Below are 14696 nucleotides of genomic sequence, written 5' to 3'. Positions count from 1 at the left end.
TCAACAATGAATGTTCCAAAATCATACCCCACATTAGTATGTGGGTCATGAATGTCTAGAGCTATCACATACAATGCTGGAGAGGCATCCATGGATCCATCTACTCCCAATAGTTTGTTCAATCCGAAAACTATTTTCTGAAAGTATGCACACAAATATGACAAGGGTATAAAATCAGTAACCATTTTCAAGAATTCTCCTTTCATCTTGCTTTGATTTTCCCTCGGGATATGTCACAACATTGCATGTGTTGTATAGAAATCTCTCTATTTATCAAATGTTGCTTCCAATTTTTCCAGGTTAATAGGAACTGACATGGGACCCTACAAATCAAATGCTTCAACAAAAGCATCCTTACTTAACTTACAAAGAATTCTCATATCCTTTCTATGAAAAGACCAAGTGGTTGGATTATATGCATTTACCAGTGCCTTGATAAGGTCAACATCCATGTAAGCCTTTCTCGCGGTTTCGCAACTGCCAACTTCAAACTGATGAAACCCTTTGTGAACCTTCGATGCCATCGATTTCGCATATTTTTTTTAACCTTGAATAGAATGAAATGATTTTCCCAAAAAATTAAAATTTTACTGTGATTATTATTTTTTGTTCGCCAATGTATAAATTTTTTGTAGTTTTAAAATAACACAATTCGCCTAGATTTTACACATTTTTTGAGAGACTATGAATGATTCACCAATAGAGATTATTATTTTTTCTTTGTAAACTATTTTTTTCACCACAAAAAAATAAAAATTGTCAGGTGTTTTACACCTTTCGCCAATTTTTTACACCTTTTCTAAAGGAGGGGTTTCTTAAAGTATACCCTAGTAAGAAGACTTCGTGACCTTAATAAGGCCCTCCTTACGAAGATTGGCTGGAGATTGGGAGAATATAATACTAATTGGGGTAATATTATGAAAGCTAAATATATGTCAAATTCCCTTTTCAATTGGAATTTTTTCAATAATGATCTTCTAAGAGGCTCTAAAATATGGATGAATATTGTTAAGAGTAGAGGCTTATTGAAGGAAGGAACAAGGTGGATAGTGGGGAATGGTCATAGCATCAGATTCTGGGAAGACAATTGGATCGAAGGGAAACTGCTGGTTTTCAGCAAATTTAAAAGACTAATGGAGATACTTAAGGAAGACATGGGAAGAAAGGTGGAGGACTATATCGACCAGGGGAGGAAGTGGAAGAAGTTATATAAAGATACTTACTCCCAAGAGGATATTCAGCTTCTCAAGGAGTTGGAAGAGCTGATAAGAGCACAAAGACCTCCAATTCTGATCTAGGAGGATAATAGAGTCTGGGACTTAACTTCGAGTGGTAACTTTACAGTCAAATTGGCCTACAAGCACCTCTTTAGCAAGGACCTCTATCCACCATCATGGAGTAATGCTTGGATTAGTAACCTTCCCCCTAAAATTAATTTCTTCTGGTGGACAGTTCAACATGGCAAAATTTTAACTATAGACAATCTGAAAAGAAGGGGCTTTTATATAACAAACCGATGCTATCTCTACAAGGATAAGGAGGAGAGTATCTCTCACCTATTCCTTGAATGCCAGTATGCCTTAAAGATATGGGCTATGGTGTGGGAGAGATTTGGTCTGAATTGGATTATGAAAGACAACTTATGTCAATTCGTGGAGAACTAGTGTTTTCCCTTCTACCACCCAAAATTGGTCTTTCTGTGGAAAATTGTTCCACCATATATTTGCTGGCATATATGGAAAGAAATAAATAACATAATATTTCGGGAGGAGGAAAAATTGGTGGAGGTGATTTTTGGAATAATGGAGAAAAAATTGAAGGAAAATATTAGGGTTTCCAAATGTAAGTTACCAAAGGAAGAACCAAGTAGGCAAGAAGGTCAAATTGTTGAAAAATAGGGTATTCAAGAGGATTTTTACCTTTTCGATAACTCAAAAATGTTAAAGAGACAAAAAATGAGATGGAAAATACCTATCCTTGCTCAATTCAAACTAAATTTTGATGGTACTGCTAGAGGAGGTGTAGGAGTGGCAGGCCGAGTGCTATGAGATAGGAATGGATATGCATTGTTAGTCTACACTGGGAAGGTGGGGAGTGGAAGTAATAATCTGGCTGAGGCAATGGCTTTGCTTTGGGGTCTTCAGATGATTAGTGAAATGCAACTTAAGGAAATAACCATAGAGGGGGACTCCAAATTAATTATTGATTTGGTTAATGGAATGTCCCAACTCGGATGGAATATTCTGACTATCATTATGGACATTAGGCATATATTAGAAGGGATGGAAAGTGTCCACCTACAACACATCTACAAGGAAGGAAATAAGGTGGCCGATGCAGTGGCTGACATGGGGTTTAAATTAACTGTAGTCACGTGCTAGAGAAATATGGAAAATCTAAACAAGGATATTAAGTCCTTGATACACAAGGAAAGAGGGGGGAGTATCATTTAATTATGGCCATAAAATTTAAGGCTGGAGCCAAATTTGGCAATCCTTTCCTTGGGGAGTCGAACTGCACTAAATTTAATAAAGGTTTTAGGGAAACGAGGAGAAGTCGTGGTCGTACAAACGGAAAAGTGAATGAATGCAATTTAAGAAGAGTGTCATTTTATCATTATCGTAACACATTGCGAAATTCAAGTTACTTCCTCTTTGAAAGTATGAATGATATCATTATTCAGATTGTTAGAGATTTTTGGGGTGTTAAAATTATGATGTTAATAAAGCACAATTCCCATAATGAATTCGCTTGGGATTTTGAAGCTTGTCGAGCAAGGGTTTGTAAAACCTTTTTGGTCATTGCTAAAAATCTCAGGGTTGATAGTATTCGTAGTGTTCTCACAAACAAGGAGGTTCAAATGCACATCACTAAGGTGGAGAAACTGGAAATTGGCGGGGAAGATATGGGTGGAGATTTGAATAGGCTGGAGCCCACGAAAATTAAGAACTTCAAAGACAAGATGGCTACTTGGTTCCTGCTAAAGGAGGGGGGTTTTCTACCTTACATGCAGTTAATGGCGGGGTATGATGAGAATTTTTCCCTCTAGTTCGTCAATGGGTGTAACAACCACAAGGTAACTATTAATGGAATCACATTTCAAGTGAATGAGGAAGTTATCGCAATGGCTACTGGTCTTTCAATGAAAGGGAAAAAATGGAGAAAGGTCACTAAAACCACTAACAAGGCTAGTATGAGCAGTCTTTTTGTGAAGGGTGAGGAACTAATGTGCTATAGGGGATGCTTTAAGAGGGATAAGCTACCAATCCTATGGCACGATGTCTGCCTGGTTCTCATGAAATACCTTACATTGGAGGGCAAGTTCAGTGTTTACTACTACTATCATTTTCCCTTATTGAATCATTTTAGAATTAGGGATTTTGTTTTAATCCCATTTTTCTATTGCATTCTCTAGAGGACATGGCCAGTGATGTTAGGGAGAAGAGGAATAAGGGCATAACTTCACCATTATCCACCAAGGCCTAATTTTCTGCCTATACCAATTCCATCTTGCCCTTTGTCCTCCTAGGGTGGTGGTAGTTGATAACCAGCGCCACTGATAGAATTCACCCCCGAGTACCAATACTAGTACCATAATTCATACCTCGCAACCCTCCCCTAGCCGTGAAAATAAAAGAAACCTAATGCGGCTATAGAACAAAAGGGTAGTAAAAAGATTAAAGTGGAAAAACCTGTGGAGGTGGAAGAGAAGGAATTGAAGGAGGAGACATGTGGAAAGGGTAGGAGAAGATCATAAAGAATTGCCCAGTCCTAGTGAAGGTGCAAGCAAAAATCTAACATATTCAAGGTTGAGGAGGTGGAAGAGGAGAGCTCAAAAAATAATGAAGAAGAGAGGGAGGAGGAGGATAACTCTAATTCCAAGAGAGATAAAGGGAATGAGGAGGTAGAAAAAAGCGTTAACTCTGTAGACAATTATGTTGATAATGCCCAAATGTCTGCTAAAAATACTCAGGTGTCGGCTGGAAATGTTGTTACCATAGAGACTACCCATGTTTCGGCCAGCTTCACCCTGCAACCCATTACTTTTTGTGGAGATAGTAGTAAAGTGGACACCTCCCCCATTACCGTTTCCTCCCCGGTCAAGTAAGAATCTAAGGTTTTTACTAACCCAAGGGTTTTGCAGGATAATAACCAGGTGGAAAAAGCTAAAGAGGAAGCAAAAAAGGTGGGAACAGATAATAAGGAGGACACTGAGGAGCAATTGGAGGAGTATGCCACATTTGACAAAAGGGTTAAAACTTTAGAAGAAGGGTTTATCACCTTCTCTAAATTTTCTCTAAAGGTCACCCACATTGTAGCCACCACCCTCCAGTTGCTGGCACAAGAGAAAGAAGAAACAGGAATGGACATGGAGGTTTATAAGCTCCTTTTTAAATTCCTTGTTAATGACTGGGCTCGAGTTCTGCTAGCTAGGAAGGGAAAGGGAAAAACTGAGAATTAAGTTATTTAGTTTTAAAGGATCCTTGGATCCAAGTTTTTTTTTTGTTAATCTATTGTTACTTGATTTTCTGGTTTCCAATTGTTGCTTATACTTGGGTTGGCCTAGTTGCTCCAATAGTTTTTATGATGAACTTAAGTAGTATAGCAAACATTATAGACTTCTATTATAGTTTAGTTGCTTCTATTCATAATAGTATGCTGGCTAGTTACTTGCATAGTATTATTGTGGTTAAGTTGAACTTTAGTATGTTTTTACTGCAGTAGTGTTCACTGTTGGTCTCTGCTGGTGATGTGTTGGTTACCAGCATTTTGGTTGTAAGGGTTGACTCCCTTGTTTTTGGTCGCTTTTTATTTCGAAAAGATGATATGAGTACTATTTTTAATTCTATTTCATTTGTATCTTTTTCTTTATTTTTTTCTAAATAACATATAATCAAATAATGCTTTCGTTTTTTATAGAGGCAAGCTATATGTTGTTGTTTATTGTACTTGCCCTAGGCAATGCACTATTGCATTCAGTTTCTTTGAAACTCAATTAGTTTAAACCAATCACGTATAAATATTTTTAAATAATTAAAATCTTTCTAAAGTTTAATTATTTAATTATAAATTTCATATACTATACAAATTATTTGATGGCTCAATAGGTTTTGTGTCATAGGAGCCATTTTTTCAGAGGTTCTCCATATTACAAATTTTTCGACTAAATTTATGAAAATGGATAGTTACATGGCACTTTTCAATTATTTCTTAATTTATACTTAATCCTTTAGATAAATTGTCAATAGATTATATTTAAATTTGTTGTAAATTTTTGTTAGATTTAATAAATTAAAATAATTTTATATAAAAATAGATATATTAATATCATGTATATTGGTAATTAATACTAGAAGACATTAATACATTACAATTGATATATTTATATTTAATAATATTATCATTGAATCACAAATCAAAAAAAGTTTTATTATTCATTTATATGTATTCTATTCAATTTTTTGTAATTTTGAATTTCTTTCAGAGGAAAAATTAATTATCACAATTATAAATATCATAAATATATTGATGGAATATGCTCTATTCAATATTTCTTGTATGGACATATTCTAACTCAAAACTATTTAAGTTGGGAGAATATATATAGAAATGTAAATTTTTTAAAACTAAGCTATCTAACTTCTTTTAAAATTTATTCATTATAATTTTATTGTATTGAATAAAATTTAATAAAAATATACTACATATTGATAATTATATTTAATAAAATCAATACAAATTACTATAAGGTAAGTACATGCCACTATGTAGCACTTGTTTAATGTGCTATTAATATGCTAATTGTTATATGAGCCAATTGATCAAAACATATTAATATATCCAATCATTTAATCATAATTATTTGAATTCATGATTATTTACAAATTTTAAAATAGTTTCATTTAATTTCCAATTCCTCTAAAAAAAATTATTGTTTATGTTTTTCATTATTTACATTTTTTTCTATCAAATAATAGTTATTTACAATTTTAAAATCATTTTAATCATTTTAATAATAAATCATACATATATCAAACACCTAACTCATTCATATATCAAACAATAATGTAACTATATTTAACCTTACTTTTTATTTTATAAAATATATTCAGTATAATTTTATGTAAAACATTAATTTCATTTTATAAATTTTAATTTTACTAAAGATTAAATGTATCAAATATTAATATCGATAAAAAAATATCAAACATTAATTAAAATATAAAAATGCAAACATTTAAATGTATTGTCATCGAAATAGTAATTTTTCTAATTACTTTCTAATAAAATTTGAATATTAAAATATATATTATATTTTATTATATATTATTAATAAAATAATAAATTTTTTAATTTTAAAAATATATACTTAAACTACACGCACGCGCGCGCGCACACACACACACACACATACACACACATATATAATTTTTATTTTTTTAAATTTAATATATAAAGAATGAAGCTTTAATTTTAAGTGTGAAGGTTTTTTTTTGAAGTGAATTAAAATCCTCCATATCTCCAATCTTTCTTTATATGTATTATAATTCTTTATTTATATTATATAATATATAGTTTGAGTCTCAAGTATTATATTTATAATTTATTTTATTTTATTTTATTATTTTATTATTATATAATATAGCACCACTCTTTATCATATAGAATTATTTGGTTTATGGTTAGGGTACAAGGAGATATTTTTAAAATATTATATGTGGATTAATAGTTAGGTTTAGGTAATAATGTGTCTTAAGCAATTCTGAAAAGGGGAAGACTTAATTGATATTTTATTTCATGAATTGATAACATTTTGTTTACAGTAAGCATAATATCTAATGGTTAGGTTTATTTTATAATTTGTCTTTGTATGCAATTGTGAAAATGGATAGAATCCAATTTCATTGACAATTATGATTTTAAGTCGAAGTTATAAAGGACTGTGTAAAATTAAGTTCAAAATTAGGTTAGGATTGAGTTTATGCTTTATATGTTTATGTAGATGGTTTAATTTTGTCTAGTGTTGTGTTTTAATTTTTTTTGGTTTTCTTGGTGTATGCATTAAATAGAGTTTAGTTTTGGGTTATATTTATTTTTTAGTTGAGTCTAGAGACACATTTCTATTTAGTTTTTTGGGTTATATTTACTCTTTATGTTTACTATTGACACTATGGTCAATTTGTCTACTAGTGACTCACACTTAGTAAATATACAGTTTCTATCGAGTTTCTTAGTTGCTACCGAGCTTTAGAACCTATGTACAGTTTATGCTGAGTGTAGCAATGTTTACCGAGTTGTTTATTGCAAGTGATGGAAATTTTAGTATTAACCAAGTTAACCACGTTCTCCAGTATCTACTGAGCTAGTAGTGTTAGCGATATGAATCTACTGTTGACCAAGCCATGGAGTGTCAACTGAGTGATTTAGTATATGTTGAGTTTCGTAGTGTTCACCGAGTCACATTGTGTTGACCGAGTTCAAGCTACTTGGAAGTGATCTATACACTGTGTTGGAAGAGTTCAAGCGACCGAGTTCAAGAACTTATGTATCTTAGGTTGGAAAATTAAAGACTGTAGAATGATCTAAACACTGAAAAGCAAACCAATGAGAGGATGTTGAAATCTGAAGAAAGCATGAATTAGTTGAATGAGAAAAATTAGTATAGACACAAACGCAAAGCAAGAATAGGTTATACAGAAGAAGGTGAATCATCCAGACAAGGAGCTCTAAAGAATCAAAGGCATACTTCCAATCATTGTGGTAAGATAGGTCATACATCAAACAATTATTGGAGTAATGGTAAACCAAAATTCAATGGAAGTGTTACAGCTACAATAAGCATGGTCATAGAGCAAGTGAATGCAAGGAGAAACCTAAGTCTGAAGGTAAATGTCATAATTGCAAGAAACAAGGACACAAATCTTCTTAATGAAACCAAGATATTGAATCTAGTAGAACATATTGTGAAAGAAATATTTGGATGGGACTATAACACATGGTGTAGATGCCACTACTGTGGTGAATTTGGGCACATTGGAGCTAACTGTGTAAAACATCATATGAAGAAAAGAGATACCACTAGAAGATACTTTATTTGTACAGAACTTAGGCATCTTGCCAAGAACTGTATGAACACAGGAAGAGTTGAAGATGAAAAGAAAGCCAAAGCTGACAATATTAGAAAGTAGATGAAGCAACAATGGATACCTAAAAAAATTTGAGAATGCAAGTCCGAGTCATAAATCAAATGTCACCAAAGAGTTTGGTGACTCAAGCATCTCAACTTGAATCCCTATGGGAATAACTTGAACTAAGACTCTAAAGAAAACATCTCTCATTAGTTCTAGCTAGCTAGAAAAAGAGATCCATATTAGTATTTAAGATGCACAAGGATCACTGAGTGGTCACAGAAATCATAGACCTTACCGAGCTAGGTCAGTCGCAAGACCCTAGCGAGCAAGGTCAGGAGACATTAAAGTATTGTATGTGGATATCGAGCGATAATGATTATGTCAAGCTATGAATGTCTACTAAGCATTAAAAGTTGAACCAAGTGGAAGACAACCTATCACCAAGCGAACAAATGTACCAAGCATTAATGGTGATTGTAAAGAGGAAATTTGTTAAAAAGGAGAAAGTGAATGCATTGGTTCACCATGAATTTCCAAAGCTAGTTGAGAAGAACAGTTTTAGAGCTTAAGAATGATTTGAGTATTTGTTGTTGAAGAAATTCTAGGCACTCATGAGATAAATGAAGCATTGAAAAAGTTATGTGTGAATGGCATTCTAAAACCTGAGCATCAACATCTGGAAGCTAAGGGCTTAACGCATATTTCACATATGCCAAGGAAATTTTAGTCAAAGTTGATAATATTTATCTTGAGCAAAGTTCACCATGGAAAGTTATGGTTAGACCAACCCATTCTGATCACAAGGAAAATGATTCATAGAATTACTAGTCTTCCAATGTTGGACAAAGCCAAAGTGACCAAAACCCTAGGTTGGGTGCAACTGGAAAAGAAAACTCCTGCTGAGTGGGATGGCAGAGGAATGAAGATCAACAATGTAACTAACATGGAACTAAAATTTGGCATCCATATCATTGCTCATAAGATCTACAGCTCCATTCATCTCAACAATGTGTCATGTGACACAGTTGATCTAGCTCTCAAAGTAGTGAAGAATAACATGTCATTTGACCTTGCTGAGTTGTTATTGAATCAATTCAATAAGAAAATGGAAAGTACTAGAGGTTCCAAGAACAATCCGTGTAAGTTTGGTTCAGTCTTGACTTGTTTTTCTTTGTGCAAAAATTATTCCCATCTTTAAAGCATCAGTGGTATGGGAAAAAAAAGTCCTTGTTTTATATCAAATAAATGTGTATATAGTAGAAATGGGTGAAAACTTTGATAGCATCATGGATAATTACTTTGAAACATTCAAAGAGAAGATATAGAATAGATATAGGATACCTATGAAGCTTTTAGAAGACTAAAAGGATGATATATGTTTTATGGTGTTGGAATTACAAGTGAGAAAGATAAACTAAGGGGGTGTGAAACAGGAGTTTAAACTTCAACCCATAAAACTTTCACCTTTCATGCATCACATGCATTAACATATTGAAATAACATGTAAAGTAAATACATCTAACACATATAAGTAATCAAACACACACAGTTGACACCAGATATTATTACCCAAAAACCCTCCAAATGAGAAGGAAAAACTTGGGTGGGGATGACACCCACAAATCTTCACTACTACAACAATAAATTGTAGCCAATTAAGGTTACAATGTTTTGACCATGAAACATGATCTGCCTTGTTAAAAACTTACAAAGACTGTTAATTCCCACCTTGTTAGAGGATTTCAACACCCTGTTAGAAGTGTGCTCGGTTAAAGGACTTTAGGTCACTCACTTGGAATGCCACCCTATTAAAGGATTTGGTAAAGTGTGTTAGGACTACTCTTCCTAGGAGATTTAACTGAAATCAACTATCAAAATGTCTCAACATATATCTTGTGGTTGTCACTTACTTGCCTAATAATAGATCACCTCTTTCCAATCTTTGATTAATCCTTCACGATATGATGTAACAATATTGTATCATCTATCCTCTATTCTTCACTTAACTGATTCTGCAATTCATTCTTATTGATAAGTCACCTTGAATGCTCTACAAATTGTCTTGTTCACTCCTTCAATTAGATCACTCACCCCTTCACAACGCTCTCAACTCTCTTGAAAATTTAGGGTTGCGTCCTCCTTAAGAAGATTGAGGTGGATTAGGGTTAGGTATGAATCTATGGCTGAGATTCATCCATTTTGTTACTTAATCCTTCCCATTTTTTGATTGGTTGCATGTAATTGCATAGGGAATCTCCATATAGATTTGTCCTTATCTCTAAAGAATCAAAATCTATCCTTAGGTCAACTGAAAAATGGTTTACATAGTTGTCTGTGCCATAACAAACAAATATGTCCAATTTGTGTTACTCAGCATATATATTTATTGATTCTCGAGATATACTGTAGTTTTGCTTCTAACTTGACACCTGAATTCCTCGACATCTACTATTCACTCGGCACTTGCATCACTCGGCATGGTCTATTTGCTTGACACTTGAGTGACTCAACACTCATTGCAACTCGACATGGTCTTATATTTACATGTTATACTTGGCATGTATTACTAGTTCGACATGAACTAAGTAAATGTCTTAAGTGTGTTGACACTCAATTGTCAAAACCAATCTAAGATCAACAATCTCCCCCTTTGACATGAGTGTCAAAAACAATTGAATATACATAATCAATCTAATCTTCTCGAAAATAACATATCCATGACTCGGCTTATATATAGAACTTCAAAATTTTAAAATTTTGCAATAACCTATGTACCTCAATGTCTATTCAGTAACCAAAATCTATTCTCCATTCTGAGTAGATTTGTCTCTGCTGATTGATACTCTTTGACTTCAATGCACTTATACTCTTTATGTTTTGCCTTTGATGATATTTGCTCTTCTTTGTGTCCATCTCTACATTGCATTTCTCAAAATTGATATCTGCCCCTTTGTTCATGCTTTCCCTTTTTTCTTTGTTCATTGTATCTCTCCCCCTTTCTTACTTACTCACTTACTCCCCCTTAACTCCTTGCATATTTACTCCCGCTTGCTTCTATCTCCCCCTTTTTGACACTTATGTCAAAGAGGCTATACACTTATATTGTATTTGTCCAAAAAGGATTTATGGACTTCTGTTATTATTCTGAGAGCTGCATCCCAATTGTCACATGCAACATCCGATGACTTAACTTGGATAGTGAACTCGACTACAAGGTGTACTATGCCATGTAGTGTAGAAAGATTGGGATCTTTCTTTAACAAAGTTTCTACATAGCTTGATTATTTATGAAGAATTTCCATGTGTGGGGTGAGCGGGCTTGACTTTGTGTCAATTTGGCTCTTATATTAGCCTCTTCAACTATTAACACAACTAATTGACTCTGTGATTGAAGCAATGTATGGAAATGCTTCTCACTCTGAGCTGGGTTCTTAGGTAGTTGTGTACCTGATATGCTTAGATTCCTCTCCAGGCTCAAAATTCTATGTCTAGTATCTTAGGTGAAGAGTGTGGGATCACACAATTTGGTGTACAATGAGAAGATATTCTCAAGTACCTTCTTCACATCCTCAACCTTGGTTGCCAATGCAACTTGACTAAGTGTTATATCACTAGATATCTTTTCATTTAATTTCCCTTGAAACTTTCTTTTAGACCATTCTAAAAGTTTGGCATTTGTATCCAAGTCTTCATTATTAACCTTTTCCACAAGATCTTGACAATTTTTCCAGTAGTGGCTTGGTTTCTTTAGGAGTAGGCAAGCTGAATGCATCTAAAAAGATGTCTTTAATTTCTTGTAGTACTTTCTTTTTCATGTACTCCTTCCTAAGCATTTCTTGATGTTTCTTCTTTTCTAAAGCTTGTTGTAGAATGCTTATTTGATCTATTGTCATTGTGTTATAGTCAAATTTAGGAATAATTGTCTCTTCATCTAAAGTGATATCACCATAATGAATTACCTTTTCAACTTTAGAAGAGCTTGAGCCTAGCACTGAGATTTGCAGGGGTATAACTTTTGTGCTCGGCTTCTAGAGAAGTTTTGTAGGTGAAGAGCTAGATGTTGGTAAAATTACCAATGCTCAGATGGCCTCTTGCTCCTTTACCTTCGATGTTTGTTCACCTTCTTCAAACTTATCTAGATCTATGACAATGACATGTCTTGCACCTTGTGTTTGTGCTCCAGGTACAGATGTATCTATCTGTCTTGTTTTCTCTGTTGTTGTCTCTTTGTCTTCTGTGGCAGTCTCCTGTACTAAATTATGTCCATTTAGACACTTGTGTCAACCTTAATAGATGTGTCTTCAGTTGTTTGAATCATAGGTTGATCACCAATAACTCAAGGGATGATAGAAGGTGGTTCTTGTGTATTCACTTTATCCCTTGTAACTTTAGTTACTACCTTTTGAAGTTCTTCTACACTAATTAAAATAGGATTTGTACATAATTGTGCTTCCAGTGTAGATTGGTCTAAAATCTTTTTCAAATCTTATGCAGTCAATGGGTTGATGTTCTAAGCTGATGCATCAGAGACATCCTTGACAATCATGGTTTTTATAGGTACATTGTATCATGAGGAGGACTAGCACTCGGCATTTGTGTGTCTTGCACACTTTGTTCCGCATGATGTTGTCAGTTGTTGTCATGTCAGTATCCATCTTCTCAATCTCCTCCTCTGTATTTTTTGTTCCTTGTTGTCCTCTCTATCATCTTCTTCTTTATCATCATTTTTAGCCTCAAAGGGGTCCTTCTCTCCTTGTTTTACTATAGTTAATCCATATATTAATTTCCACATTTGAGTGGATTTCTTGACAACATCTTCAATGTCATTTTGGAGAATGTTGAAGGCTCTATATTTTGGTGTGAACCTTCCTCCATATTTCTTATTTTCCTTAAAAATCTGCCCTTTTATTAGTCCTAGCATAACTTGGGCTAGAGTAGTTTCCCTTATTTGCTTTTCCAAATTTAAACAATAATGCCATTTTTGCTCAACTAAATCATACAATGGCTTGGGTACTAAGTTAGCGAATTCTAATGGCATATTCTTAAATTTGGACATCATTGTGTATAGGGCTTCTTCTACTAACTTTTTCTCCTCTTTTCCCAGATTATCAGAATTTATAATTTTAAGGCCAGATAGATCTACACTGTTCTTGACATTTTCACATAGATTTTCAAGATCAGAAAGTGGTGTATGACTTACCACTTTGAATTCGCTTTAATCATTTGATTCAATTCTCTCTTCATCTGAGTTAGGTTGAGCAATATATTTCCTTCTCAATTTCTTTTCCACTTGGCCTCCTTATTCCGTTTGCTTGGTTTTTTCCTTGGTCTTTTGTGTGGTAGCTTGTGTGCTTGCCCTGGTGGCAGGTGTCATTGGCTTTTTTGGGCTTGGGTTTAGCAACTTCCTTTTCTTTAGCCATAGGTTGTGCCTTGGCCTTTCTCTTCTTTGGCTTGGCATGTGTTGGTGCTTCCTTGGCTTCTTCTTCCTCAAGACCGTCTTCTTCTTTGTCCTCACCCATGCCTTGGGTTAATGCAAGAGGTTCTTTAGTTTGTTCTTGTTCTTCCTCTTCATCCTCTTCATCTCCTTCCTCTTCTTCTTCTTCAACACCCTCACCAAATTTTACCTTAAGTTTATTCACCAGCTTGTCTTTCTTCGTCAGTGTAGAGGTTGTCTTTAATTCCATTTCCACCTTTGACTTCATTATTGTTAACATACCAGTCAAGTTTATTATTAGTGACACACACTTATTCAGATTGTGTATAGCTACTGAGCTTATTGTATAGTTTATAGTGTTTACCAAGCATTTTAGTTGTCATAGAGTTCTATAGTTGCAACTGAGTCCTTTGAACAAATCCTAGTGGTTACCAAGCAGATTCAGCCAGTATAAAGTCCAGTAGTATAAACCGTGCATTTCAGTGTGTGCCGAGTTTATTAGTGATTACCAAGCATTGCAATGCCTATCGAGATCACAGTTCATGTGATGCAAAGCTAGTGTTAATCAAGCTTAAGGTGGTAGTGTTTATTGATTTTTGACATGGTAAACAAGGGATTCAGTGTTTGTCGAGTTGCACAATATCTACCAAGTCACTAGTGCAGACTAAGTTCAAGACTACTTGAAAGTGATCAGTATGGACTAAGCTTCTATCTATATCGAGTGCATGATGATGTCGAGCATTAATAGTGGATGTCGAGTATTAGAACCTCACCGAGTCAATCTTCAAAACCTAAGTGTCTTCATATGGGCCGACTTTGTAATATTTGTGTTAACTTGTATCATGGTTGACTTTGTGATTATGTAATTTGGATTGGTATATATATGTAATGCATTGGACTATTCAATGTAATGTGAATATGTATATGAAAGTTCAAATTATGAATGCAGTAGAAAAAGAGTGCATTGTAAAGGCCATAACAGCATAAGGAGCAACAGAGACATATCTATCATAGAAAGGTGATCAGTATACAAAGGAATCTCTTTCAGCAAACCCAATTGAAAATCATAGATCTACTATTGCTTCATCCTAACAGGTGAGCTAGTCAAAATCCATTAACAAAGTAGACCT

The sequence above is a fragment of the Cupressus sempervirens genome, chromosome 2 (genome assembly GCF_028749045.1).
Source record: "Cupressus sempervirens isolate cs-2001-9-10 chromosome 2, ASM2874904v1, whole genome shotgun sequence".
NCBI classification, from domain to species: domain Eukaryota; kingdom Viridiplantae; phylum Streptophyta; class Pinopsida; order Cupressales; family Cupressaceae; genus Cupressus; species Cupressus sempervirens.
The sequence above is the reverse complement of the archived record's forward strand: the minus strand, read 5'-3'. Positions refer to the sequence as shown.